At 42.9% G+C, this 5328-nt stretch overlaps 1 pseudogene; it reads right to left on the bottom strand.

The window, feature by feature from the left end:
- Window positions 1-4092: 4092 nt before the first annotated feature.
- Window positions 4093-4844, bottom strand: LOC118555533 (magnesium transporter NIPA2 pseudogene; annotated as a pseudogene).
- Between the last annotated feature and the right edge of the window lie 484 nt (window positions 4845-5328).

The following is a 5328-nucleotide window of genomic DNA, read 5'->3' as shown; positions in this document are numbered from 1 at the left end:
TGATGTGATGAACACTGGATGTTATACACAACTAGTGAATCATTGAACACTACATCAAAAACTAATGATATACTCTGTTGGGTAATTGAATTCAAATTTAAAAATATATAAAAAATAAAATTCTTTTTATCTTTAATCTTTGATATTTTAATTATTATGTGTCATGGTGTGAACTTCCTTTGGTTTTTCTTGCTTGGAACTTTGTGCTTCCTCAACTTGGATATCTAATTCCTTCCATAGGTTAGGGAGGTTTTCAGCTTATTTCCTCAAATAAGTTTTCTTCCCCCCTCTCTCTCTCTCTTATCCTTTGAGATCCTGATAATCCAAATGTTTTTGGGCTTGATGTTGTCCAAGAGATCCCTTAATCTATCTTCATTTATTAAAATTCTTTTTATTTTTGCTGTTCAGCTTGAGTACTTTCCATAATCCTGTCTTCCAAATTGGTGATCTGTTCTTCTGCATCTTTTAATCTATTGATTCCCTGTAATGTATTTATTTTAATTATTGTATTCTTCAACTCTGATTAGTTCTTTTTAATATTTTCTTTTTCTTTCTTTTTCTTTCATGCATTCATTCATTCATTCATTTAAATTCAATTAGCCAACATATAGTACATCATTAACTTGAGATGTAAAGTTCAATAATTCATCAGTTGCATATAACACTCAGTGCTCATTACATCATGTGCCCTCCTTAATGCCCATCACCCAATTGCCCCATTCCCCCACCCATCCCCCTTCCAGCAACCCTCAGTTTGTTTCCCATAGTTTAGAGTCAAGTCAATCAGAGAAAGACAATTATCATATGGTTTCACTCATATGTAGAATATAAGAAACAGCTCAGAGGATCGTAGGGGAAGGAAGGGAAAACTGAATGGAAAGTCATCAGAGAGGGAGAAAAACCATGAGAGACTCTTAGTCCTTTCTAATATTTTCTATTTCTTTGTTGAAGGCCTCTCTGATTTTTTTTCACTCTTCTCTCCAGCCTGATGAACATGTTTATGATCATTACTTTAAACTATTTATCAGGCATATTGTTTGTCCTCATTTCTTCTTTTTCTGGAGGTTTTTTCTTGTTCTTTCTTTTGGAGCATATTCTTCTGTCACCCCATTTTGTTTGATTTTCTGTGTGTGTGTGTGTGTGTGTTTTTTTTTTTTTTTTAATGAATTAAACGGAACAGCTACTTCTCCTAAACTTGAAAAATGGTCTTGTGTATGTTCATCCCCTGTGTAGACTGTGTATTTGGTGGCCTTTGCTGGTTGGGTGGAGCTGTAGTTGGTTTGGGTTGGGGGTCACAGGGCACTCTGTGCTGGCACTGCCCTGGTGGGATGGCTGGAGCTGAATGGGCATAAGTTAGGCTGTCTTGGGGCTCTTCATACTGAGGGTTCCCTGGCAGTACAGCTGAAGCTGCAGTGGGCACAAGCTGAGGGGTCGCAGTGTGATCTGTGCAGTGGGCACACTGCTGGGACAGTTAGAGCTGAAGTGGACACAGGCTAGTGTTATTCCTGTGCTCTTTGCATAGAGAGCATATGACAGGACAGCTAAAGCTGAAGTTGGTGAGGCCGGTGGGGCCCTGAGGTGCTATGTACAGAAAGCATCCTGGTAGGACAGGTGAAGTTGAAGTAAGTGCAAGCTGGGGGTTCCCAGGGCTCCCTGCATAGAGGGTGCCCTGGTAGGACATCTGAAGCTGAAGTGGATATATACTTGGATGTTCCAAGGCTCTCTGCACAGTAGGCACCCTGGTAAAGTTGCTAGAGCTGAGGTGAAGTGTCAGCCAGGCGGTCCAGGGGCTCTCCAGGAAGTGGGCAGCTAAAGTTGAAGTGGGCACAGGCAAGGAGGGTCTCAAGAATATGCAGAGAGGACACCCTAACAGGACAGCTGAAACCAAAGTGGGTGCAATGTGTCCTGGGGTACTCAGTACCAGGGGTCCCTGGTGGGGCAACAGGAGCTGAGGCCAGCACAGCCTGGGAGAATCCCAGGGTGTTTCATGCAATGGGTGCCCTGGCATAAAAACTAAAGCTTAAGAGGCAGAAGGGGTCCTGGGACTCTATGTGTAGAAGGCATCTTGACAGGACAGCTAAAGATGAGGTGGGTACAAGATGGGGAGTCTTGGAGCTCTTCACACAGAGGACACCCTGGCAGAACAGCTAAAGCCAAAGTGAGTGCAGGACAGGGGATGCAAGTCAGGGTGTCTTTGGCTTCCCTGGGGTGCTGAGAACAGGGGGTGCCCTGTTGGGGTGACTGGAGCCAAGGCCCGTGCTGGCCACTGTGTCCTGGGGGGATTTGCTCAGAGGGTGTCTTGGCCAAGTGGCCACAACTGAAGCAGATTGGGCCAGAATTTCCTGGGGTGCTCCATGCCAGGGACACACTGGTGAGGTGGCTGGAGCTGAAGCAGGTGCCAGCCAGGAGAACCTGGAGCATTCTGTGCCAGGGGTGCCCTAGCAATCTGTATGAAGCCAGAGTGGTGCAGGCCTGGAGTGTTCCAGGGTTCTCTGCATCTGTGTCATCTTTGCGTGACAGCTGGAGCTGTAGTGAGCACTGACCAGGGGTGTCCTGTTGTGTACCAGGAGCTACCTTGGTGGGATGGTTGGAGTTGGTGTGGTGTGAGGTGGCAAGCCAGTTAGGGCACCTGGACAGTATGCCCATTCATGTTATCAAGGCGGAGAGGAAGTGTAAACTGTGACAAGTTCCAATGGCTCCATTTGGCAGAGTTCTAGGGTTGCTATTTTATATACTAGTTGCTATTTTAAACCATAGCTATTTTTCTGTGTCCCAGAGCATCTGGGGCTGGTGTGGACTAGGGACCCAGTGTCCCTGATGTGGCAGGCTGGCTATGACATCCAGACAGTGCTCCCATCTGCACTCTAGAGGTGGACAGGGAGTGTAAGCCATAGCATTCAACATCCCCTCTAACACAGAGAAAGTTCTAGCAGCTCCCCTGCAGTTTGTCAGGGTTCTAAGGCTGAATCTTTTATGTAATAGTTGATCTTTGAAACTGTGGCTATTTGTTTTCCATGAAATGATGAATCTACTCTTGGTCCCTCTGTACTCTCCCTTCCCTCTACAGTTTGCAGCACTGAGGTAGGGGTTCCCTTTGCTACTGTGCTTTCCTCTCTCTTCCCATTCCCTCTATCTTTTATTGTACAGAAGCTGTTCAGTCAGCCCTGTTCTTTCTTTCTTTCTTTCTTTCTTTCTTTCTTTCTTTCTTTCTTTCTTTCTTTCTTTCTTTCTTTCTTTCTTTCTTTCTTTCTTTCTTCTTTCTTTCTCTCTTTCTCTCTTTCTCTCTTTCTCTCTTTCTCTCTTTCTCTCTTTCTCTCTTTCTCTCTTTCTCTCTCTCTCTCTCTCTCTTTCTCTCTCTCTCTCTCTTTCTCTCTTTCTTTCTTTCTTTCTTTTTTTCTTTCTTTTCTTTCGATTTTATTTATTTATTTGACAGGGAGAGAGAGACACTGAGAGAGGGAACACAAGCAGGGGGAGTGGGAGAGGGAGAAGTGGGCTTCCCGTGGAGCAGGGAGCCCAATGTGGGGCTCGATCCCAGGATCTTGGGATCATGACCTGAGCCAAAGGCAGATGCTTAATGACTGAGCCACCCAGGTGCCCCAGCCCTCAGTTTTTCTTAAGGAGGAATTGCTTTATAATTAGAGATAGATTTGGTATGTCTGTGGAGGTGAATTCAGAGTCTTCCTACATTGCCATCTTGGACTGGATCTTCTCCATTTTTAATTTTCTGAGAAATCTTCATACTGCTTTCCACAGTGATTGCATCAATTTACATTCCCATCAATAGTGTACAAGAGTTCCTTTTTCTCCACATTCATGCCAACACTGGTTATTTATTGTGTTTTTGATATTAGTCATTCTGACTGGTATAAGGTGATATCTCATTGTGGTTTTGATTTGCATTTTCCTGATGATGAATGGTGTTGAGCATCTTTTCATGGGTCTGTTGGCCATCTGGATGTCTTCTTTGGAAAAATATCTATTCAGGTCTTCTGCCCATTTTATTTGCTTTTTTGGTGCTGAGTTGTATAAGTTCTTTATGTATTTTGGAGGTTAACTCCTTTGGATATATCATTTGCAAATATCTTCCCCCATTCAGTAGGTTGTATTTTCATTTTGTTGATGGTTTTCTTTGGCATGCAAGGCATGCAACAAGAATATTCCCACAATGATTGTAAAGCAGCCACTCAAAGTACCAATGACATCCTCAACAGACATATCTTGCCACTCCTTCAAAAGAATAGCTGAACAAGTTAAAACCAATGTTGTGAAGAATACATAATATATTGGGAGTCACAATGGAAGGGTTGACTATATCCAGGGTAATTTAGATAATTAATCTGTGTGCTCACACAGACTATAAGGCTCAGCAGCAGCATCCAGACCAGGGGATGTCACAGCACAGTCTTTCCAGCAAACAGCTCTTTGATAGCAATGTCCAGGCCCTTAACACAGGAGGCTGAAAACACTCCGATTACAGAGCAGATTGTTATGTACACAAGAATGTTTGTCTGTCCATGGTGAGGTCCCACAATGAAGATTAAGATCAATGACATAATGATCACAAAACTTGGATCGCCCAGCTTGTGAGACATTTCACTTAAAGTCTCTATCTCCTCTTCTTTTGGAGCATGAATGACCGTAACTGTAGATCCTAGAATACTTAGCAAACATCCAATTTTTCCCATGAAGACTGAGTCATTCAGCAAGTATGATGAAAGAATGGCACTTACTAGGACGCTGAGAGCTTCTAACGGAGTCACTAGGGTGGTTGGTGCAAAGGCATATGCAGCAAAGTTGGCTGCCTCATCTGCTCCCATTGATAGCAATTCAGTCCACCACAACCATTCTTTTTTTTTAAATTTAATTTTATTATGTTATGTTAGTCACCATACAGTACATCATTAGTTTTTAAAGTAGTGATCCATGATCCATTGTTTTCAGATAACACCTATTGTTTAAGATATGCATGGCCACCTTGACCTGTTCTCATGGAGCCTTTTCTGGCAAGTCACAGAAGACCCTCTTTTTTTTTTTTCCCCAAAATAAAACTCCCGCCAATGAAAATGCTGGAGCTTATAGCCAATCCCAGACCAATGTAAAAGTCATATTTTCCACACCCCTGGGTCATTTTGTTTGTTACTAAAGAAGTTCTTGTGAGTCACACTGATCACAAAACAGAGAAACCTCTGGTGCTGGAAGCAGGATCATGCAATCCTCAAATACATAAGTTTAATACAGTCTCTCGTGAAAAAAAGATTGGAAGCAGTGAGAGATGACTTATTCACTCTCATTTCCTTGTAAATAATACTCTTTATTCTCATTTAAAGT

This window comes from Halichoerus grypus, chromosome 9 (genome assembly GCF_964656455.1).
Source record: "Halichoerus grypus chromosome 9, mHalGry1.hap1.1, whole genome shotgun sequence".
Taxonomy (NCBI): Eukaryota; Metazoa; Chordata; class Mammalia; order Carnivora; family Phocidae; genus Halichoerus; species Halichoerus grypus.
The sequence above is the reverse complement of the archived record's forward strand: the minus strand, read 5'-3'. Positions and strand labels throughout refer to the sequence as shown.